At 50.6% G+C, this 23,909-nt stretch overlaps 3 long non-coding RNA genes and 2 other non-coding genes across 5 annotated transcripts; 4 read left to right on the top strand and 1 right to left on the bottom strand.

Annotated features, from left to right (window-relative positions):
- The first annotated feature begins 3,076 nt into the window (after positions 1 to 3,076).
- Positions 3,077 to 3,267, top strand: LOC147829356 (U2 spliceosomal RNA). The gene has a single exon (XR_015449256.1). It is a non-coding gene; the product is annotated as a U2 spliceosomal RNA (small nuclear RNA).
- An 810-nt stretch (positions 3,268 to 4,077) lies between these two features.
- LOC147829355 (uncharacterized) lies at positions 4,078 to 6,693 on the top strand. The gene is made up of 2 exons (XR_015449174.1): positions 4,078 to 4,741; positions 6,162 to 6,693. It is a non-coding gene; the product is annotated as an uncharacterized LOC147829355 (long non-coding RNA).
- A 1,890-nt stretch (positions 6,694 to 8,583) lies between these two features.
- On the bottom strand, positions 8,584 to 18,281 carry LOC147829354 (uncharacterized). The gene is made up of 2 exons (XR_015449172.1): positions 18,161 to 18,281; positions 8,584 to 16,977 (listed from the first exon to the last, which is right to left on the bottom strand). It is a non-coding gene; the product is annotated as an uncharacterized LOC147829354 (long non-coding RNA).
- A 375-nt stretch (positions 18,282 to 18,656) lies between these two features.
- Positions 18,657 to 18,847, top strand: LOC147829353 (U2 spliceosomal RNA). The gene has a single exon (XR_015449253.1). It is a non-coding gene; the product is annotated as a U2 spliceosomal RNA (small nuclear RNA).
- An 822-nt stretch (positions 18,848 to 19,669) lies between these two features.
- LOC147829352 (uncharacterized) lies at positions 19,670 to 22,273 on the top strand. Its single transcript, XR_015449173.1, has 2 exons — positions 19,670 to 20,322; positions 21,742 to 22,273. It is a non-coding gene; the product is annotated as an uncharacterized LOC147829352 (long non-coding RNA).
- The last annotated feature ends 1,636 nt before the right edge of the window (positions 22,274 to 23,909 follow it).

The raw sequence follows: 23,909 nt of genomic DNA, 5'->3' as shown, positions 1-23,909 counted from the left end.
CGGGGCTCCTCTGCACCAGGGGATCTGTCCCTGACCACAGGCTCTTCGGACTAATCAAACCCAGCGGCTCCCCCCACCACCACCCCCGACTGTATCTTTGCTAGATATACCACCACTGAGGAATATCAACCGTGCACCGTGTCAAAACCGTTGGTCTCATCCCTCTGGAAACGTGGGGCCCACTCTAAGGTCTGGAACAGCCCAGGGTGTCAGGGAATGAGGGTCGGGGAAGCCTTTTGGCTTTGGCTACTAGAGGTGCCTGTGGCCTTCGAGGAATCTTGACCAAGAGGCGGTGGACTGGATGCCAGATGAGGGGGCACGTGGCTGCAAATAAACCTAGGCTTGGCCCACGTGGACACATGTGTCGGGCTTCTGTCTCCACACTTAGAATCCATAAGAGAAAAAAACTCATTACAATGGTACATCAATTCACGAACTTCATTCTTTCCATGATTCTGGCTGCAAACCAAGTTGGAGGAGAAGAGGATGAAATTCAATGGTAAGGTTCAGTGTTGACCTTATGGGGAAATTTGATTCAGTTCTCGTCCCGTGTGATTTAGGACCAGAACCGTGGAGAGGTCTGAGCTGGTGAACCGAGGTAACACTGTAATTTGACTACTTTTTCTTTCTTTTTTGGTATGGGGAATTGAACTCGGGACCTTGTGCTTGCCAGGCAGGCGCAGTGCCACTGAGCTATATCCCTGGCCCTAATTTGACTACATTTTAAGAAAATGAAAGGAAAGCAAGCTGGTGTGGCTCAGCTGCAGAGCACTTGCCTACCAAATGCAAGGCCCTGGCTTCCATTACACACACACACACACACACACACGAATACAAAGATAACCAAACAGAAAGAAGTTCTACATTAAGAAAATATTGGGGCCGGGGATTTAGCTCAGTGGTTCTGCCGCCTGCCTTGCAAGCGCAAGGTCCTGAGTTTGATCCCCAGGACCAAAACAAAACAAAACAAAACCAAAAAAAAACAAGGGAGGAGGGGAGGCCCAGGGATGAAGTTTAGTAAAAGGCTCTCGGTTCAATCCCCTGTACGGGGCACAGGTGGTTAGTGGCTCCCACTCTGGCGGCATAGGTCAGTAGGATGGAGGCGATAAATGTGGAGATTAGGGAGGCCGGGGATTTAGCTCAGTGGTTCTGGCGCCTGCCTCGAAAGCGCAAGGACCCGAGTTCGATCCCCGGTACCAAAAAAAAAAAAAAAAATGTGGAGATTAGGGCAGAGAGAAATGAGTAACTCTTGTCTTGAGGAAAGAAAGGAAAAAAATAACATGGCACCAAAACTTCAGTCATCAAGATTGATATCCGCTATTAAGACATGTTGTACTAAATATTAGTTATTTTGGTAAAGATTCCCCCCCCCTTGGCATACGGGGATCGAACTAGGGACCTTGTACTTGCAAGACAGGCGGCGGAACCACTGAGCTAAAATCCCTGGCCCTAGTTTTCTTGATTCTCAAAAGGTTTTGAGGGGCCCTGTAAATTTTGCCCTGGGGCACTCTACTTGGCCCCGTCCTGGTCCCACACAGTAATACCAGCTGTGGAGCTAGGGAGCGAATCAAACGTGACCTGAGCACCCCAGGTGAAGGCACTGGAAAGGGCTAATTTCCAATCCCCCTCCTTGGACACCAGGCAGTACTATCGGGCTTTCCATCCTGCTTGGGAGTGTGACTACTAGAATGTCAGCCTGTTTGTTTGGTTGCTATAATGGGAATCGAACCCAGGTCCTTCTCACTGAGCCGTATATACAGGCCCAGCCTGTATTGTTTGCACTGGATCGTGTCCTGTCACATTTTACTTTAATTTTGGGGGGACAGGTCTCCCTAAATTGCTAAATTATCCGAAATGGGCTTGAACTTGTGATGCTCCTGCTTCAGCCCCCGCAGAGAGCTGGGATAGCACGCGTGCTTCACAACCACCGCTCTGGAGTTTCAAGGAAAAACTTGATCCCAACCTTCCCTGGGGCCTCGACCTCAGTGTTCTCCCAGAGCAGCCCTGGCTTCCGGGTGTCCTGCCACCTCGAGCCAGATCTCCCACGAGGCCCGCCACGGCACAGTGCCTCCTACGTGCGTGCCGCTTCTCTCAATGGGTCCATCGTGCCCACGGAGACCAAGACCTATCCGTGGTTCACTCACGCTACAGACATTACCTCCACCTGCTGAGCACCTGACAGCGCGGGCACAGGGAGGTGAGGGAGGATGCGGGCCACAGTCTTCCACCACCTCGGATATCCGTGGTGACAACAAAAGACCCAGAGGGGCCGTGAACGGGGGACTCGCACCGCAGGAGAGGCCGATCAGATGTGGGGGGAGGGTAGAGGAGGGCTTCCGCCTCCCTGACAGGTGACCAGCGAGGGACAGGGAGGAAACCCTGCCAGCGGGGGCAACTGCACCCACCAGCCCCGGACACGGTTCTCCTGCAGACGCGCCAGGGCCGCGGGGGCGGGCGCCGCAGCTGGAGAGAAGCTTCCCGCGGGCTGACGCCCGCCAGCTCCGAGGCCTCGAGAAGGAGCCGCCCTGGCCCATCCCCCCCCCCCCCCGCGCTCCTCACCCGGAACGCGCCCTCCCGCCCCGCGGACCGGGACCCGGAAGAACACACGGCCCGGGGGCTTCTGGGGACACGTGTCTCGCGATCTGCTTTCTCTTCGGGGAACCCGGGACGCGCCCGCGCCCCCGCCCCCCCCCCCCCGCACACACTTCTGGTCCCCCGCACACACTTCTGGTCCCCCACGTCCCGCCTCCTCACTGCACTGCAGCCGGAACCAGCAGGAAGCGGCTTCCGGCGCCACCCGGGCTCGCCGGGCGCAGAGGGCCCCCCGGGAGGGCGGGGCATGCAGATTAGCGACGGACGCCCAACGCGGGGGACGCCGGGACCAAGAAGCGCGGGCGGAGAGTGGGTCCCGAAAAAGGGCGAAGAAGGGGAGGGAATGGGCCCCGAAGGCTGCCGAGGTCGGCCTGGGAGTGAAGGAGGAGCGGGAGAGGGCAGAAGGCCTAGGGGTCGGTCTTGTGACCGCGCGTTGAATGTGAAGGCAGGGAGTCCGTGCGGGCTGCGGGCGGCGTCGGTAGGCATCGCTTCTCGGCCTTTTGGCTAAGATCAAGTGTAGTATCTGTTCTTATCAGTTTAATATCTGATACGTCCTCTATCCGAGGACAATATATTAAATGGATTTTTGGAGCTGGGAGGTGGAATAGGAGCTTGCTCCGTCCACTCCACGCATCGACCTGGTATTGCAGTACTTCCAGAAACGGTGCACCCCTTGTGGGGAAACTTTGTGGTTGAACGAAAGGTTGTTGGTGTACTCGTTCCGTTGCCGACACGCGTCAACGAGCGCTGAGCTGCATCCCTGGCTCTTACGGCTCTGCGTAGTTCAGTATCCTCGGAGAAGGTTCGCGGGGCGAGGGGAGAGGTTGGTTTCGCTCTAGGAAGTTGCGAGTTTTATTCAAGACTCGAGCGGGTAGAAGAAATGACAAGTACGTCCAGGGCGCTCTGTGCAGAAGAGACCAGAGGGCCTTTCTGTGACTTTAGCTCTGAGACACCCCCGTCCCCCCCCCGCCAACCTACTGCGGGGTGTGTGGGCTGACGACTGGCAGGGCGCAGAGTAACAGGGACGCAGACGGTGGGTAACCGTGAGCTGGATGAACCTTGGTGTCTCTGCCTTCATTTTTTGTGTGTTTCTCACTTACTATCTCAAAACGACGAGTGTGGTTCTGCCTCAGCTCTTCCCCATGGGCGTGTGAGTCTTTTAAGAAGGTAATACAAGGTTTATCCTTCCTAAATCTACTTAAAAGAGTAGTGACTGTGAGAGGGGCCGCGGACTTAGGTCAGCGGTTCCACCGCCTGCCGCGCAAGCGCAAGGTTCCTAGTTCCATCCCCGGTACCCAAAAAGAAGGAGAAGAAAGGATCGTGATTGAAAGCAAGTTTCAGGATTTGCAGGGACACCCAATTGCCAGCTTCTGCCAGCTCCACTCCAAGAGCACCTGGAACATTTGCTTGGAAGTCTGCAGTCACTGCCTTACACCTGCGGCCTCCTTGGGTTCCAGGGAAACCCGAGGCCTGCAGATTGTTACCAGCTGTGGTGAGGTCGGTCCGCAAGTGGGAGCAAGCAGTTGCCCCGTGAGGGGAGCTGAGGCCACACACCCAAGCAGGAGCCCGCCTCCCGCGGGGCTGGTGCCACCATTGCCCCCTCGGGAGATGAGGGCTCCCCCCAGGGCCTCCCGGAACCAGTTCTGAGATAACGATCAAGCAGCAGACCACAACTTGAAGGAGATGACCTATGCTGCCAGCCAGGGAAGCCCCCGAGCCTTGCTTTTGCTCTGGAGAGCCAGCCGAAAAGGATCTTTCAGAGGGCGAGTGGCAGAGCCTGCTGTGTTGGGACCCCCAGAAGGGGGCCTCTCGCCCTGAAACTTTTGGAACAATTCAGCTCACAGTAGGGGGTTCTCTACGCTGGGGGATCTGTTCACCCCTCAGGCTCCTGAGACTACTCACACCCAGCTGCTTCCAACCACCGCAACCTCACAGCGTGTATTGCTAGTGAGGAAACCCAACCACGGACCGCGCACGTGAAGACCGTGTTCTCATCCTCCCTGAAATGTGGAGCCCTCTCTGAGGCCTGGCACAGTCAAGAGTGTCAGGGAATGAGGGTCAGGGAAGCCCTGTGGCTTTGGCGTCTAGACACGTCTGTGGCCCTGGAGGGATCACGGCCAAGATGCTGGGGGCTAGAAGCCAGACCGAGGTACGGAGTGGCTGCGGGAAACCCGAGTTCAGGCTCGTGTGGACATCTTTGTGAGGTTTTTGTCTCAGCATTTGGAAGTCATAAAAGGAAAAAACTTAGCTGATTTGACCACGTTTTTAAAAATAACAAAGCAAGGGCCAGGGATTGAGCTCAGTGGCACCGCCCCTGCCTCGAAAGCGCGAGACCCTGAGTTCGATCCCTGGTACCAAAAGAATGAATCAATAAAATAACAAAACAAGTGCAGGGGTGGGCTCAGCAGTAGTACACTTTCCTAGCCTGCTCTGCGCCCTGGGTTCACTCTCCACACACGCACGCACATACCATACGCACACAAAGCCATAGCGAGAGAAAGAAAAGAACATAATGCACAGAGGTGAGCCAAGTGAAGACGATTACCGGTAGCACATGAAGAAAAAATATATTTGCAATCCACACTCCAGAAAAAAACACTTACCTTTCTAATTACACAAGGAGCTCCTAGAAATAATGGTAAAAGACCAGCCACACGGCGTGAAAGAACAATGGGAAAGGGCCAGGCACAGAACCGTTACAGAAAAGATGGTCCTTAAGCAGATATATAAAATTAAATTAGCACTCCCCTGAGTGGTCTCCCCCCCGCCCCCCCGCCGCCGCCCGAAGCACTAGAAACTCTCGCCCCCCATTCTGTATGGTGGGATGCTGCAAGATGAGGAAAACACACAGAGCTTCCCATCTTTCGTCGTGTGCTGAGAGTGTCTTGTAAGCAGTGAGAAATTCCCGATTCGAGGCGGGAGGATGGCCAACCTGGGGTACAGTATAGCAAGGTCGAGGTCAGCCTGAACTGTGTAGCCAGAGGATCTAGGTCACCCTGAGGCTGTCTCACCTCCAGAGGCCATCTGCTCTGTGCACGGCAGTCCTAGCAAACCTGAGGTCCTTTCTCAGAGCAGAGTATGAAAGTGAAAGCAGAGTTACTGGTCTGCAATGAGAAGTGCCCCTTTCCGCTAGCCGGTGTCCTCCTGCCCGCGGTGCGGTGCGGTGCGGTGCGGTGCGGTGCGGAACAGCTGTTTCTCAGGGAAACCAAATGAGTGAGCAGAAGGCAGTCTGATAAACAGACCACAGCCGAGGTCACGGGCTGGGGGGAGCCTGAAGAGTCACGGCAAGTGAGCTCGGCACATTACATCCATTGTCTCCTTTGAGCCTCATTCATTCATTCATTCATTCATTCATTCTCTCTCTCTTTCATTCATTCAGCAAATAAATGCTGATTAACTACAGGTACATGCCAGACAGCAAACTAGGTGCTGAGGACAGGGCATCAAAATCTCAAGCGCCAAAATGGCAAACAAAACAATAAACCAAACATGCGTGTCTATTTGTGAACATATCGATCTACCCATGAGTCGGTCTATACTTATATCTGTATCTCTCTATCTCTATATAGATGTCTATATTATGCCAAAGGGTAATGAATGATACAGAAAGCAAGCCAGGTGAAGTGGACGTGAAGATGAAGGCAGGAGAGATTCTTCTCAGCATTATGAGACGGAGATCGCCTCTGTGTTACAGACGAGAAGTGGCTTCCTCTAGTGTGCGCTCGAGCCATCCCTACACGCTTTGCCTTTCCCCGTGTACCTTTGTGAGTGACCTCTTACAGGGGTGTACATCGTCCCCATTCCAGTTTTAAGCCAGGAGACCGCAGGTAGTTACAGTTAAAGGGTTACTGTGGTTTAAATCCCGACTTTAGTTCAAATTAGCCGTGTGACCTTGGAAAATCGCTTAGCCTCTCTGAGTTTCGGTCTGTAGCTGTGCTGCACACTAGAATAATGTGAATCATGGTTGCAATTTCAGATTTTGTAGTAGCCACATTCTAAAAAGGGACTGGTGAAGTGAGGCTTAATATTTTATTTAACTCAGTATGCCTGAAACATTGCATCAATATTAAAACTACGAATGAGATCTCTTATGTGCATATATCACGTTCAGAGTCCGCATGTATTTTATGCTTACAGCACATCCTAATTAGGACTATTCGCATTTAGCCAGGTGGGGTGGCATACGCCTGTGTCTCGGCGCTCTGGGAGGCTGAGGCAGGAGGGTCGCAAGTTCCCGTCCAGCCTGGGCAACTCAGCCGAGACTCGGTCTCAGAGTTAAAAATTTCTTAAAAGGGCAGGAAATGTAGCTCAGTGGGAAGGCCCCGTGTTCAATTCCCAGTATCACAAAAAGACAGAACATAAAACCAAACAAACACTACCCACATCTCGACAGTGCCACAAGTAGTTAGTGTCTGCCAGTCTGGACAGCACAGGTCCGCAGAAAGGAAGTGATAATAACGAGGTGGGAGTTGTTATATACGAAATTCAGGTATCAAGATAAATATCTGTTGTCTGGATAAGACATACGGCATGAAACACGGGTTACGGTGGTTCCTGAAAGGTTTGGAGGGACCCCTTACGTTTTGCCTCGGGGCACTCACCCCACCCTGGTGCTGGTCCCGGATGCTGATAATACCCACTGCACTCATGGAGCAGTGGAGTGAATTAAATGAGACCGTACCAGAGCGCGCTCAACACATTGACAAGTGTCGCGTCTGAGGGATGAGTACCGCGGCTCTGTTGTCTGGGCAGCCTACCGGGATCGTAACTCAGCCCCGAAATATAAATTACAGGGACAAAGTTTAATGAAAGGAAGACACTGTAAAGGAGGGAGAAAGGAGAAGACAGCTACCCTGATAAGAAAGAGTCAGGGCGGGGGGGGGGGGGGGGCTCCGGAAAGACGGGAGGACCCCGTGGGCCCTTTGTTCTCAGAGGGGTTTGGGGGGAGCGGGGGGTGGGGGTGGGGGAGTGACTCTCTCCCCTTCACCCGGAATTTGCCATAACCGGATTGGCTTCCGGGCGCCTCTGCCTATCGTCCTCTCTTCCGGTGGATTGTGTGCACCTTCTTTCTACTTGTCATTGACGTAGCTTTTAAGGCCTTATCTTTGGAGTGGGTGGCTGGTTGGCAAGGGGGTTGCCTTATTTAGGGTTAGCTAAGACTTAGTACGGGGGCGAGTAGATTATCTATTGAACTCTGTAATGACTCTCGAGAGAATACACATGTATGTAAGTGTATATGTTAGTGCTTAGGTAGGAGTACGCAGCGCCTTAGTTGGCACCCCACCCCCCGCGCTTCCCTATATTTTATTGGAGGCGGGGGCGGCTTATTGTTTGTGCACCTGGCTTTCTCTCTGTCCTGCCTGTCAGCTTATTTTAGTCTCTTGGTGCAAGTCCCAAAGCCATTTGGTGCCTTTCGATCAGTTTGTCTTTCTTTCTCTTTCTTTTTCTTCCTTCCTTCCTCCTACCCATCTTTGACTTGCTTCCCAGGGGAAATCTCTCTAGCAAAGTTTTTTTTTTTTTTTTTTTTTACACTCCTTCTAGTCAGGATTAGTTTCTGGAGCCCTGTGCCCACACAAGCATTGGGAAGAGGACGTTTCTGTTTGTCCTCGTTTTGTCACCGGGTAGTACTGTCGGGTTTTCAGTCATGCAGGGGGAATACGGCTACGTGAGTTTCAGAATTACTGATTTAGTCATTTATTCTGCAGTACTAGGGATTGAACCCAGGGGCTTCAAACAGAGCGACATTCCCAGCTTTTAAAACCTAATCTTATTTTGCTTTTTGAGATTGGGTCTCCCTAAATCGGTAAGTTGCCTAGGCTGGGCTCTAACTTGCCATCCTCCCGCCTCAGCCTTCCATAGTGCTGGGATTACAAACGTGTGCCACCAGGCCTGCCCTTGAGTTTCAGTCTCACATCCATGATAGCGTCTTGCCTTTCTAACGTCAGATGAAAGTGTTGCACCCAGTGAGAAAGAACCAACCAGAGACCGATATTGAATCCACACAGGAGTTTATTACCGGCCGGGACGCGAGCCGAGCAACGGACTCGAACGAGCCTCGACTGGGGGGAGACAAACATGTTTTATACACCTTTGAGGCCAACAGTTTCTAGGCCCCCTGTAGGGAACAGGGAAAGGGGACGTTACTAGAACCTCTGCAGTGAGTCCTCGTCTCCTGCGAGCCACGGCAGCACAAGGCGAATTACAGGAAAGGTAGAAAAATGAGACCTTGAAAAGAAGCTGAGCTTTGGGTCTGATCAGTGCTGCTCTGGGCGGCAAAGACGAAAGCCCCCAGCTTACCGCACCTTTTATTCAGTACATCGGGAGAAACAAAGTGTAACAAATGACTTGCCGAGAGTTCAGTACATCCTGCGTAAATAAGATGTAACGATCCAAGAACAAGGAGGAACTGAGTAGACGTTTGTTCCTCCCAGGATGTTTTCAGCTCCCAGGATGTTTCCTGTCCTGGAGAATCACAGACAGCATCACCGGATCATTGAGGTCTCAGTTGTGACCGGAGGCCAAAATGCAATTATGTCTCGGAATTCCTTAGCTGGGTTGTAGGCAGGAGAACTAGGCTAACCAAATGATTTTTCCCTAAAATTATGCAGCATGGCTCCCGACATATCTCCCTTTCTTTTTGTTTTATGTGAAGGTGTTTTTAGGAAAAGCAAGCACACCCAACAATGGCTTGTCCCTATGTATTGTGAGGATCTACAGTGTGTTTGACTGGCTTAGCTGTCTATAGTAAGCATAATTTCTCTCCGTTGGGGCTGTAAAAGGACTCAAAATCTAATTAAAACTTTTTTTTAAACATTGTTGGCTAAAAAACTTAAAACTTTTGTTGAACTCAAATAACTATTGTCTTTAGTTATACTTTTCTACTGGGTGTTTAAGACCAAGTTACAGTGAGACCTATATTAAATAAAATCAACCTCTTGCTCTCTAACAAGGTCAATTAAGTCTCCACAGGCACTGTCTTGGAACCATGCATAGAAGCCTCTTAGCTCCTCTGTCAGTGTCAGCCATCAGGCTATGTCACGGCCTTGCTTGACCATGTTACCTTCTGCGAAAGCATGAGAGATTTTTTCCCTCCAGGTGACATTCCTTTGGCACACTTTTTGTTGTATCTTTACTGTTTTGGTGTTCAGCAACCTCCCTGCTCAGGAGGTTGGGTGACTCACCAAAAATGCAGGATCTTGGAGATGGTTCCCTCATGACCTGGATCTTTTTGCTAGTGTTGTTGACCTTGGAGGGCCAGGGCCAAAATATTGGCTGCCTTCTCAGCCCAGATGCCTCTTCAGTTTTGGTCCCTAAACTTTGTTGAATACCCAGAAGAGAAGATCAATAACATTAGCATTGTAAGAGGAGTAGTGAACTCAAATATTATAATTTTTACCTGGATAGTAAGCATTTTGGAATAAAAATATAGTTAAACTGTTATTATTGCCAATCATGTTTGTTCTTGTGGTTGAATCCCTAAGTAGATATCTTTTTATAGGATATCATCTAAGGAAAATATATCAGCCTACAAGTGTGCTTATTATCATAGGTGGCTGGAGCGTAAGAGAAAGGCAAGTATCTGAATCAAAAGGTTACTACCATAAAAAATATGTTGAAAGACCCATACAATTAGAGGGCATGAATACTTTTTGTACACCAGAAAAGGAGCGGTAATAAATATTAGAGTTATATAAAACATTATGTTCTTCAATGTAGTTTGGTACCAAAAGCATCTTCCTAATAACACTCTTTTGTTTATGTCACAGAAATTAATCTTTTGAAGATGACCAACGTAGACATACCACAATAACATATTCAGAAATTAACCAATGTAAACATTTTATTTTATTATTTATTTATTTATTTATTTATTTTTTTGGTACCGGGGATCGAACTCAGGTCCTTGGGCTTGCAAGACAGGCGGCGGAACCACTGAGCTAAATCCCCGGCCCTTAAACATTTTATAATAACATATTTAGCGCTTAAACGTCAATGATAACCAATGTAATCAATTTATAATAACATGTTGAGACAATATTTGTTGTGGTGTGTCTCCCATAAGATTATGAATATTACTAGGGGGTCCCTTCAGTGAATTTAGACCAGAATAATTATTTTCTGGGTGGCCGCTTCTTTATTCACCAAAGGGAGTACACCCACGGTCTCTATGTACTTTGACAAATAAATCTCGATGGCACTCTGATCAGTTAGCAACCTGGGAGAAGAAGGGCATGACTTTAATTTAATAACATTTATCTGTAAGCCAATCCAATAATAGGTGAATATCTTTTAAGGAAAAAAAAAATTTTTTTTCCAAAAGATGAAAAGGATAAGAGAAAAAAAATTTTGAGCTCAACTGTACAGACGGACAAACAGACAACAGACAGACATATAAGACAGTTTATAAAGCTAGAGTGCGCTCAAATATATTTGGCCAAATCAAATTATAATATCCCTTTTATGATTTTTAGGTTTATAATTGTATATAAGACGGGTCAAAAACTTTTGTAGTCAATTAACAGAGATCTCTTGAGATTAGAATCAGAAGGAATGCAAGCGCTTTTATACCTATAAATATAAAAAGAACATTTTCAAGTTGTGCCCCCCCCCCTTTAAAAATCTATATTTATTCTTCCTCTGGGGACATCATCTCAATCCTGGACCCCGCTGTGGATCTGTTGGTCGTTGCTGGTGAGGTGGGTCACTCAGGCGCAGCTGGCTCATCGCTCTCAGCTGGGGTGCTATCACCCATTCTCCAAGATGTTGGTGGTTCCACCAGTGTGACCCATGGTCTCACATTCCGGGAGGGCAGCCACAAGGTTTCATCATTGTCTGTTAGGACACAGGCAAAACCTCTCCCCCGAGTTATTAAGGCAGGAGCAATTTTTTGACATATGGCCTTTGGTAATCTTAAAAACAAGTTTAATAATTTAGGTTCTAAGGTAGAGCAGACCATAGCTCCTTCCAGTCTTTGGGTCAACCAAACTGCTCAAGAGAAATCACTTAAAATATTAAGAGGTTGGGGAGGGAAGTTTTGAATCACAGATAAAACGGCTAGCAACTCTGACCTCTGGGCAGAGTGGACCAAGGCCCAAGTGGGGAGCGTTTGGGGGGAGAGACGATCACCCCTTTGCCAGGCCTCACGGAGAACGGTACCTACACGTTCCCATGCTATTAAGTTTGTTGTCCCTTCCTGGGGGAAAGATGGGATGTACATTTGTATGTCTTTTAGCAAATCTATCACAGCATCCTTAGGTACTGGGTACATAGCTTGCTTTAACAGCGACTCAAGTAATTTGGCAAAGTTACGCTGCTCTGATGACAGAGACTGACCCATAGTTGTAACTCAGCAAGGATAGAAACTTACCCCCGGCTGGACACACTTACCACCAGTGTCCCTCGTGCAAGTCCGGAAATCGTCCCGGGAGATCCGTGTGCTGTCTCTCTTACTCCAAGTTTGTCTCACAGGCGGGTTCGCATCCAAGTTGGGTGCCAAATGTAGGGAACAGGGAAAGAGGACGTTACTAGAACCTCTGCAGTGAGTCCTCGTCTCCTGCGAGCCACGGCAGCACAAGGCGAATTACAGGAAAGGTAGAAAAATGAGACCTTGAAAAGAAGCTGAGCTTTGGGTCTGATCAGTGCTGCTCTGGGCGGCAAAGACGAAAGCCCCCAGCTTACCGCACCTTTTATTCAGTACATCGGGAGAAACAAAGTGTAACAAATGACTTGCCGAGAGTTCAGTACATCCTGCGTAAATAAGATGTAACGATCCAAGAACAAGGAGGAACTGAGTAGACGTTTGTTCCTCCCAGGATGTTTCCTGTCCTGGAGAATCACAGACAGCATCACCGGATCATTGAGGTCTCAGTTGTGACCGGAGGCCAAAATGCAATTATGTCTCGGAATTCCATAGCTGGGTTGTAGGCAGGAGAACTAGGCTAACCAAATGATTTTTCCCTAAAATTATGCAGCATGGCTCCCGACAGCCCCCCTATGGGATAGAACTGGTAAAGCAAGCAACAGGTACAGAAGTGCAACGTCCTGCTGTTAGAACATTTGTAAAACAATAGTTGATTAAGTGTTATTTCTAAAGAGACTTTCTAAGGGGAGGAGGTTTTTAAACTTCCTCCTTCTGAGCTCATCTAAAGGGCAGGCAGGTGGGTCAAGCAGCAATATGGAGTCTGTCTTGCTAACTAGGGTCCTTCATTCCCCACTGGTTCTTGTAACTTAATCAAATCTTTGATTCCCGTATTTACACTTTGAATTTTTTTTAAAACGTCTTTTAAAACCTCATAATTTTGTCTCAACACCATCAGCTTAACTGCATCAACCCCCTGTCTAACATATTTAGTCAGAGCATTTATAATGCAAGGTCTCACGAGCAAAGGCAGAAGTAAGATAACTAGGGGGCCTGCCACAGCAGAAACTAGGGCAGTTAGCCATTAGCATAGAAGCCACAGGTTTTTGTTTTTGTGTTTGTGTTTTTTTAGGGCTACACATAACCCTTTTTTGTTTCATGAACAGGAGGTCAAGTCCCCTTGGATTTGTGGGACCATCTCAGCTAGGGAATCAACCTGGTTTTTTAATCTGGAGATGGAGTCTTTCAGGTGACCCAAATCTCTGGCTACTTGGTAGCTTAGGGCTTTAAAATTTGTGTCCTGAAGGATCAGGGAGGAAGTTCGAATAGCCGCTGACCCGGCTATTCCTAATCCCATCAGACCGGGCTCTAAAACGGGGGCAGCCTGTTTACTCCTATAGGGTTCAGTGGTTAATCCCAGATCTTTGCGGCCCCCTTGTTTATTATAATACAAGACTTGTGGAACAACATACACGGTGACACAAAATAAAGTGGCAGATTGGGTAGCCAAGACTGATTTGGGAATGTATTTAGTCAAGTCCTCGGTGCAAGCAGACCAAGCATATCAGGACCGGGTCTCCTGGCTTGAAACCGTGGGGCTGGAACGTCGCAAAGGGTTTTTCTCGAGCCTGTTGTATTGCAGCCTGGATCTCGCTCTGGAGAATCTGTAAAGGCTTGAAGAGACTGAAGTAAAGAGACACAAGAACCCTCTGTTATCCGTTCAAGGTTTAACTTAGGGAGGAGTGGCGGTGGCCTCCCATACAAGATTTCAAAAGGGGTAAACTTGTCAACATATGGGGTACATCTGACTCTTAACAAGGCTAGAGGAAGCAGATCGGGCCACCTGCCACCAGTTTTTAGAACATATTTAGTCAGGGTTTCTTTCAGGGTCCTATTCATCCTTTCCACTTGCCCTGAACTTTGTGGGCGATAGGCACAGTGTAACTTCCAATCGATATGTAGTGCCCTTGCCAACAATTTGGATATCTGTGCCGTGAAGGCAGGCCCATTGTCGGACGCCAGGTAACAAGGGATGTCAAATCGGGGAACTATCTCCTGGAGCAAAACCTTAGTTACTATGTTGGCCGATTTTCCACGAGTGGGGAAAGCTTCTACCCTACCTGAGTAGGTGTCACCCAATACCAGTAAATATTTGAACCTCTTGTTGGATTTTATTTCGGTGAAATCAAGTTCCCAATGTTCCCCTGGCTCTCTTCCCCGTAGTCGATTACCTTTGTTCCTTGGTCTCGTCTTGCAGTTTACCTGCGTACACACTTGACACCTGGAACTGATGTCCTGGACCACAGAGGTCAGTCCTGGGATTGAAAACTTAGAGCTCATTAGTCTTTTTAACTTTGATTTTCCCAGGTGAGGTAAGTGATGTAACTGATGAACAAGTTGTCGCCCCAGGGCTCGGGGGAGACAAATTTGTTCGTTTGTCCCTTTCCACCAGCCTGAGTCCAGTTTTGTACCCCCTCGCTTTTGGTTTTCCTTTTCGTCTTCCGGGGTACGTGTGGGTCTTTCTGGCAGGCAGCCAAAGGGTCGGATGGGCAGAATGTCTATTGGCCCCACTGGTTCTCTGGCCACTCGTCGGGCCGCAGCATCGGCCTCTCGGTTACCGCGGGCCTCGAAGCTGTCTCTTTTTTGGTGGCTTTTGTAATGAATAATGGCCAGTGCCCTGGGTTTCCAAATTGCCCCCAATAAGGCCAAAAATTTTTTAATTTTTAAACAAGTTTTTGATAGTTTTTTTTTCTTCTGATATCAATAGCCCTCTCTGCCTGTAGATGTCGCCATGCACATGGGCAGTGGCGAATGCATACCGGCCGTCAGTGTAGATGTTTACGGCCTTGTCTGGACCCAACCTCAGGGTTCAGCCCTTTGTGCCGAAGCGCCCCGGCCTAATGCCTGTGCCCAGTGGACCTGTCCTCCTGGACTGACTACGGCCACCCCCCGCATACCTGACTCTGTCTTCCACGAAGCTGTTTCCATCCGTAAAGAAGGTCTCGTCTGGGCATTGCAGGGGAACGTCAGTCAGGTCTGGGCGGTTGGTGGTGGAAGTTGTCAGAGTGTCCAGACAGTCATGGAGGGGCGTGCACATGAGTCGGAGTCCGGGAGTAAGGTGGCTGGATTGAGGGTCATTTCCCCGGGCGAATTTGGTGCGTGCAGCATCCAGCAACAAGGCCTGGCACTGAGTCAGGCGGGCGTTGGAGAGCCATCGTTCTGGGGCTCCTCTCAGCAACGTCTCCACTGCATGGGTTGTGGTGGTGACCAGGTCCTGTCCCAGGCTGAGCTTATTTGCCTCTTTGACCAGGAGGGTGGTGGCTGCAACTGCCCTCAAACAGGTAGACCATCCACTTGTCACAGGATCAAGCCTTTTAGGCCACAGGTCTGTTCCAAGGCCCTAATGCCTGAGCTAGCACTCCTTTGGCTATGTCCCCTCGTTCAGCCACAAACAACCGAAAGGGCTTGGTGACATCAGGTAGGGCTAGGGCTGGTGCCGACACTAAGGCTTTCTTTAAAGCCAAAAAGGTGCTTTCTCCTTTTCTGTCCGGAGGGACTGTCTCTTGTGCCTAGAGTGCAGCAATAGTGACTTTCCCCAGTTTTTTGGCTAGGACTTCCTCGGGGGCATCGCGGTTGTCATAAACTTTCTGGGCTATGTTCAGGAGTTTAGTCCTATTCTTTCCCTCAAATCCCTCCAATTTCTGTAATTTCTTTCTAATGTCTGGGGCCGACTGGGAAACAAAGGCCAAATTTAAAGCTGCTGCATTTTTGGGAGCCTCTGGGTCAATAGGAGTGAAAACTCTATAGGCTTCCAAGAGTCTCTCTAAAAAACGCAGCCGGAGACTCTGTTTTTCCCTGGCGAACCTCACTTACCTTACTCAAATTAGAGGGCTTTTCGGCAGCTGCCCAGAGTCCCCCTAATAAGTGCTGGCGGTAGGTCCCCAGCCTCCTCCTCCTGTCATCATCATTGGGGTCCCATTCGACGGAACCACTGTTTCAGCCCTGGCCGGATACCCCAGAGTTCTGGGAGTGACGCCGGGGTTTGGCCCCAGGGCCTCTTTGACTGCCTGTTGATAAATGCGGTCCACCTCTTAGTGGTGAACAGGATCTGTAAAAGCTGCTGGCAGTCATCCCATGTTGGCTGATGGGTACGAAAAACAGACTCAAGAAGAGAGATTAATGCCTGAGGTTTTTCAGAGAAGGGGGGGATTTTGATGTTTCCAATTGTAAAGATCACTAGTTGTAAGAGGGACATAAATCAATCCTCCCCTGGGCTCTGTCTGTTTTAAAGGAAAAAGGGAGGAGGAAGACGGGGCTGATGGACTGTAGTCCTGTCCCAATCGAGTGCCAAAGGTCGATCGGGACCTGTGGGGCCCCGACTCCCGTGACCACATTCCAAACCTTGCGAGCAATGTGCACAGAATAAGTGCCCACCGGGGGCCAACCGACTCTGAAACTGGGCCATTTTAATTGACACAGGGTTCGTAATTTGCCTTTAGAAATCTCCATGCCATATTCACCTTCCCTGTCTGTGGAATAAATGTTTCTGAAGTTATTCAAAACACAATCAAGTGGAGTTTCTTCTGTGGATGGTGAGGAGCCCATAATTTTAACCTGTGGAAACGCAAAAGGCACACAGAGCCAAGCAGACAGACAACAATAAACAGACAAAGACAAACTTTGGCCAAGTAAAACCTCTGGGGCCGAATGGATTCGGACCCCACCCAGGGAGTCGCTCTTCTGAGGACTCCGACCCAGTGAGTCTGCTTGCCATCGTGAAGAGACTCTAGGTAGGGGGACCTGTGCCATGTCCGCCTTCCTCCTACCTACCCACAGTGCACTAAGAATCATTTGATTCTTACCTCTAGAGGCTTTCCCAACAAACTCCTGCGGGTCGGTTGATCGGCGATAGGGCCTGACTGGGACCGGCCTACCTGGAGCCCCGGAATACCATCAGGGTGGCCTCTCCTTCCGCAGAACGGTGTCCAGAGGGGCCAAACACCGCCGATGTCTGATCCTGGTCTCTCCTAAAAAGAAACAATGGCTCCGAGATAGTAAGCTCCAGAGCAGCTGGCTACCTCGCTGGGGCCTCCAAGAATGTTGCACCCAGTGAGAAAGAACCAACCAGAGACCAATATTGAATCCACACAGGAGTTTATTACCGGCCGGGACCCAGGCCGAGCATCGGACTGGAGCCTCAACTGGGGGGAGACAAACATGTTTTATACACCTTTGAGGCCAACAGTTTCTAGGCCCCCCTGTGGGATAGAACTAGTAAAGCAAGCAAAAGGGACAGAAGCGGAACGTCCTGCTGTTAGAACATTTGTAAAACAATAGTTGATTAAGTGTTATTTCTAAAGAGACTTTCTAAGGGGAGGAGGTTTTTAAGCTTCCTCCTTCTGAGTTCATCTAAAGGGCAGGCAGGTGGGTCAAGCAGCAATATGGAGTCTGTCTTGCTAACTAGGGTCCTTCAGGAAGAAATACAAACTCCTCAAGTAAACCGAAGTTCCTTAGGGAAGGTGGGTAGAGAAGCTTAACGCTGTCTCTGCAACAAACACAATCTTTACCCCCAACCTTTCCCGGGAGCGTGCCTTAACCCCGTGCTTCCCCAGAGACTTTCCAGCAGTCAGTCAGTCAGTCACCCCTCCTCTCTGGCCTTCTGTCCCGTCCAGCCAGATCTTCCTCCTTTCACCGGGCCGGTACCAGGACAGTACCTCCCAGACTTCTCCTCTGCTTCAGTCCACTGTGCCCATCCATGACTTAGTCATCCACAAACGCTACCACATGCCAGGCGTGGGATGAGCGCTGGGATCCAGAGTTAAGGAAGGGGTGATGGCCAGCCCTCAGTGATCTCATATTTCAGTGGCGAGACAAAGGAGGCTGAGGAGAGCCTTGAATGGGTGCAATAAAGTGCACAGGAAGTGCTAGGACCGGGTATGAGGTGGCATGCAGAAGGGCGTCCCGGAGGAGGTGACAGCCACGAGGGCTTCCGCCTCCCTGACAGGTGACCAGTGAGGGACAGGGAGGAAACCCTGCCAGCGGGGGCAACTGCACCCACCAGCCCCGGACACGGTTCTCCTGCAGACGCGCCAGGGCCGCGGGGGCGGGCGCCGCAGCTGGAGAGAAGCTTCCCGCGGGCTGACGCCCGCCAGCTCCGAGGCCTCGAGAAGGAGCCGCCCTGGCCCATCCCCCCCCCCCCGCGCTCCTCACCCGGAACGCGCCCTCCCGCCCCGCGGACCGGGACCCGGAAGAACACACGGCCCGGGGGCTTCTGGGGACACGTGTCTCGCGATCTGCTTTCTCTTCGGGGAACCCGGGACGCGCCCGCGCCCCCGCCCCCCCCCCCCGCACACACTTCTGGTCCCCCACGTCCCGCCTCCTCACTGCACTGCAGCCGGAACCAGCAGGAAGCGGCTTCCGGCGCCACCCGGGCTCGCCGGGCGCAGAGGGCCCCCCGGGAGGGCGGGGCATGCAGATTAGCGACGGACGCCCAACGCGGGGGACGCCGGGACCAAGAAGCGCGGGCTGAGAGTGGGTCCCGAAAAAGGGCGAAGAAGGGGAGGGAATGGGCCCCGAAGGCTGCCGAGGTCGGCCTGGGAGTGAAGGAGGAGCGGGAGAGGGCAGAAGGCCTAGGGGTCGGTATTGTGACCGCGCGTTGAATGTGAAGGCAGGGAGTCCGTGCGGGCTGCGGGCGGCGTCGGTAGGCATCGCTTCTCGGCCTTTTGGCTAAGATCAAGTGTAGTATCTGTTCTTATCAGTTTAATATCTGATACGTCCTCTATCCGAGGACAATATATTAAATGGATTTTTGGAGCTGGGAGGTGGAATAGGAGCTTGCTCCGTCCACTCCACGCATCGACCTGGTATTGCAGTACTTCCAGGAACGGTGCACCCCTTGTGGGGAAACTTTGTGGTTGAACGAAAGGTTGTTGGTGTACTCGTTCCGTTGCCGACACGCGTCAACGAGCGCTGAGCTGCATCCCTGGCTCTTACGGCTCTGCGTAGTTCAGTATCCTCGGAGAAGGTTCGCGGGGCGAGGGGAGAGGTTGGTTTCGCTCTAGGAAGTTGCGAGTTTTATTCAAGACTCGAGCGGGTAGAAGAAATGACAAGTACGTCCAGGGCGCCCTGTGCAGAAGAGACCAGAGGGCCTTTCTGTGACTTTAGCTCTGAGACACCCCCGTCCCCCCCCCCGCCAACCTACTGCGGGGTGTGTGGGCTGACGACTGGCAGGGCGCAGAGTAACAGGGACGCAGACGGTGGGTAACCGTGAGCTGGATGAACCTTGGTGTCTCTGCCTTCATTTTTTGTGTGTTTCTCACTTACTATCTCAAAACGACGAGTGTGGTTCTGCCTCAGCTCTTCCCCATGGGCGTGTGAGTCTTTTAAGAAGGTAATACAAGGTTTATCCTTCCTAAATCTACTTAAAAGAGTAGTGACTGTGAGAGGGGCCGCGGACTTAGGTCAGCGGTTCCACCGCCTGCCGCGCAAGCGCAAGGTTCCTAGTTCCATCCCCGGTACCCAAAAAGAAGGAGAAGAAAGGATCGTGATTGAAAGCAAGTTTCAGGATTTGCAGGGACACCCAATTGCCAGCTTCTGCCAGCTCCACTCCAAGAGCACCTGGAACATTTGCTTGGAAGTCTGCAGTCACTGCCTTACACCTGCGGCCTCCTTGGGTTCCAGGGAAACCCGAGGCCTGCAGATTGTTACCAGCTGTGGTGAGGTCGGTCCGCAAGTGGGAGCAAGCAGTTGCCCCGTGAGGGGAGCTGAGGCCACACACCCAAGCAGGAGCCCGCCTCCCGCGGGGCTGGTGCCACCATTGCCCCCTCGGGAGATGAGGGCTCCCCCCAGGGCCTCCCGGAACCAGTTCTGAGATAACGATCAAGCAGCAGACCACAACTTGAAGGAGATGACCTATGCTGCCAGCCAGGGAAGCCCCCGAGCCTTGCTTTTGCTCTGGAGAGCCAGCCGAAAAGGATCTTTCAGAGGGCGAGTGGCAGAGCCTGCTGTGTTGGGACCCCCAGAAGGGGGCCTCTCGCCCTGAAACTTTTGGAACAATTCAGCTCACAGTAGGGGGTTCTCTACGCTGGGGGATCTGTTCACCCCTCAGGCTCCTGAGACTACTCACACCCAGCTGCTTCCAACCACCGCAACCTCACAGCGTGTATTGCTAGTGAGGAAACCCAACCATGGACCGCGCACGTGAAGACCGTGTTCTCATCCTCCCTGAAATGTGGAGCCCTCTCTGAGGCCTGGCACAGTCAAGAGTGTCAGGGAATGAGGGTCAGGGAAGCCCTGTGGCTTTGGCGTCTAGACACGTCTGTGGCCCTGGAGGGATCACGGCCAAGATGCTGGGGGCTAGAAGCCAGACCGAGGTACGGAGTGGCTGCGGGAAACCCGAGTTCAGGCTCGTGTGGACATCTTTGTGAGGTTTTTGTCTCAGCATTTGGAAGTCATAAAAGGAAAAAACTTAGCTGATTTGACCACGTTTTTAAAAATAACAAAGCAAGGGCCAGGGATTGAGCTCAGTGGCACCGCCCCTGCCTCGAAAGCGCGAGACCCTGAGTTCGATCCCTGGTACCAAAAGAATGAATCAATAAAATAACAAAACAAGTGCAGGGGTGGGCTCAGCAGTAGTACACTTTCCTAGCCTGCTCTGCGCCCTGGGTTCACTCTCCACACACGCACGCACATACCATACGCACACAAAGCCATAGCGAGAGAAAGAAAAGAACATAATGCACAGAGGTGAGCCAAGTGAAGACGATTACCGGTAGCACATGAAGAAAAAATATATTTGCAATCCACACTCCAGAAAAAAACACTTACCTTTCTAATTACACAAGGAGCTCCTAGAAATAATGGTAAAAGACCAGCCACACGGCGTGAAAGAACAATGGGAAAGGGCCAGGCACAGAACCGTTACAGAAAAGATGGTCCTTAAGCAGATATATAAAATTAAATTAGCACTCCCCTGAGTGGTCTCCCCCCGCCCCCCCGCCGCCGCCCGAAGCACTAGAAACTCTCGCCCCCCATTCTGTATGGTGGGATGCTGCAAGATGAGGAAAACACACAGAGCTTCCCATCTTTCGTCGTGTGCTGAGAGTGTCTTGTAAGCAGTGAGAAATTCCCGATTCGAGGCGGGAGGATGGCCAACCTGGGGTACAGTATAGCAAGGTCGAGGTCAGCCTGAACTGTGTAGCCAGAGGATCTAGGTCACCCTGAGGCTGTCTCACCTCCAGAGGCCATCTGCTCTGTGCACGGCAGTCCTAGCAAACCTGAGGTCCTTTCTCAGAGCAGAGTATGAAAGTGAAAGCAGAGTTACTGGTCTGCAATGAGAAGTGCCCCTTTCCGCTAGCCGGTGTCCTCCTGCCCGCGGTGCGGTGCGGTGCGGTGCGGTGCGGTGCGGAACAGCTGTTTCTCAGGGAAACCAAATGAGTGAGCAGAAGGCAGTCTGATAAACAGACCACAGCCGAGGTCACGGGCTGGGGGGAGCCTGAAGAGTCACGGCAAGTGAGCTCGGCACATTACATCCATTGTCTCCTTTGAGCCTCATTCATTCATTCATTCATTCATTCATTCTCTCTCTCTTTCATTCATTCAGCAAATAAATGCTGATTAACTACAGGTACATGCCAGACAGCAAACTAGGTGCTGAGGACAGGGCATCAAAATCTCAAGCGCCAAAATGGCAAACAAAACAATAAACCAAACATGCGTGTCTATTTGTGAACATATCGATCTACCCATGAGTCGGTCTATACTTATATCTGTATCTCTCTATCTCTATATAGATGTCTATATTATGCCAAAGGGTAATGAATGATACAGAAAGCAAGCCAGGTGAAGTGGACGTGAAGATGAAGGCAGGAGAGATTCTTCTCAGCATTATGAGACGGAGATCGCCTCTGTGTTACAGACGAGAAGTGGCTTCCTCTAGTGTGCGCTCGAGCCATCCCTACACGCTTTGCCTTTCCCCGTGTACCTTTGTGAGTGACCTCTTACAGGGGTGTACATCGTCCCCATTCCAGTTTTAAGCCAGGAGACCGCAGGTAGTTACAGTTAAAGGGTTACTGTGGTTTAAATCCCGACTTTAGTTCAAATTAGCCGTGTGACCTTGGAAAATCGCTTAGCCTCTCTGAGTTTCGGTCTGTAGCTGTGCTGCACACTAGAATAATGTGAATCATGGTTGCAATTTCAGATTTTGTAGTAGCCACATTCTAAAAAGGGACTGGTGAAGTGAGGCTTAATATTTTATTTAACTCAGTATGCCTGAAACATTGCATCAATATTAAAACTACGAATGAGATCTCTTATGTGCATATATCACGTTCAGAGTCCGCATGTATTTTATGCTTACAGCACATCCTAATTAGGACTATTCGCATTTAGCCAGGTGGGGTGGCATACGCCTGTGTCTCGGCGCTCTGGGAGGCTGAGGCAGGAGGGTCGCAAGTTCCCGTCCAGCCTGGGCAACTCAGCCGAGACTCGGTCTCAGAGTTAAAAATTTCTTAAAAGGGCAGGAAATGTAGCTCAGTGGGAAGGCCCCGTGTTCAATTCCCAGTATCACAAAAAGACAGAACATAAAACCAAACAAACACTACCCACATCTCGACAGTGCCACAAGTAGTTAGTGTCTGCCAGTCTGGACAGCACAGGTCCGCAGAAAGGAAGTGATAATAACGAGGTGGGAGTTGTTATATACGAAATTCAGGTATCAAGATAAATATCTGTTGTCTGGATAAGACATACGGCATGAAACACGGGTTACGGTGGTTCCTGAAAGGTTTGGAGGGACCCCTTACGTTTTGCCTCGGGGCACTCACCCCACCCTGGTGCTGGTCCCGGATGCTGATAATACCCACTGCACTCATGGAGCAGTGGAGTGAATTAAATGAGACCGTACCAGAGCGCGCTCAACACATTGACAAGTGTCGCGTCTGAGGGATGAGTACCGCGGCTCTGTTGTCTGGGCAGCCTACCGGGATCGTAACTCAGCCCCGAAATATAAATTACAGGGACAAAGTTTAATGAAAGGAAGACACTGTAAAGGAGGGAGAAAGGAGAAGACAGCTACCCTGATAAGAAAGAGTCAGGGCGGGGGGGGGGGGCTCCGGAAAGACGGGAGGACCCCGTGGGCCCTTTGTTCTCAGAGGGGTTTGGGGGGAGCGGGGGGTGGGGGTGGGGGAGTGACTCTCTCCCCTTCACCCGGAATTTGCCATAACCGGATTGGCTTCCGGGCGCCTCTGCCTATCGTCCTCTCTTCCGGTGGATTGTGTGCACCTTCTTTCTACTTGTCATTGACGTAGCTTTTAAGGCCTTATCTTTGGAGTGGGTGGCTGGTTGGCAAGGGGGTTGCCTTATTTAGGGTTAGCTAAGACTTAGTACGGGGGCGAGTAGATTATCTATTGAACTCTGTAATGACTCTCGAGAGAATACACATGTATGTAAGTGTATATGTTAGTGCTTAGGTAGGAGTACGCAGCGCCTTAGTTGGCACCCCACCCCCCGCGCTTCCCTATATTTTATTGGAGGCGGGGGCGGCTTATTGTTTGTGCACCTGGCTTTCTCTCTGTCCTGCCTGTCAGCTTATTTTAGTCTCTTGGTGCAAGTCCCAAAGCCATTTGGTGCCTTTCGATCAGTTTGTCTTTCTTTCTCTTTCTTTTTCTTCCTTCCTTCCTCCTACCCATCTTTGACTTGCTTCCCAGGGGAAATCTCTCTAGCAAAGTTTTTTTTTTTTTTTTTTTTTACACTCCTTCTAGTCAGGATTAGTTTCTGGAGCCCTGTGCCCACACAAGCATTGGGAAGAGGACGTTTCTGTTTGTCCTCGTTTTGTCACCGGGTAGTACTGTCGGGTTTTCAGTCATGCAGGGGGAATACGGCTACGTGAGTTTCAGAATTACTGATTTAGTCATTTATTCTGCAGTACTAGGGATTGAACCCAGGGGCTTCAAACAGAGCG

Source organism: Heterocephalus glaber, unplaced genomic scaffold (assembly GCF_053883595.1).
Source record: "Heterocephalus glaber isolate CG9 unplaced genomic scaffold, H.glaber_assembly_v1.0 deba00000621, whole genome shotgun sequence".
Lineage (NCBI taxonomy): Eukaryota > Metazoa > Chordata > Mammalia > Rodentia > Bathyergidae > Heterocephalus > Heterocephalus glaber.
The sequence above is the reverse complement of the archived record's forward strand: the minus strand, read 5'-3'. Positions and strand labels throughout refer to the sequence as shown.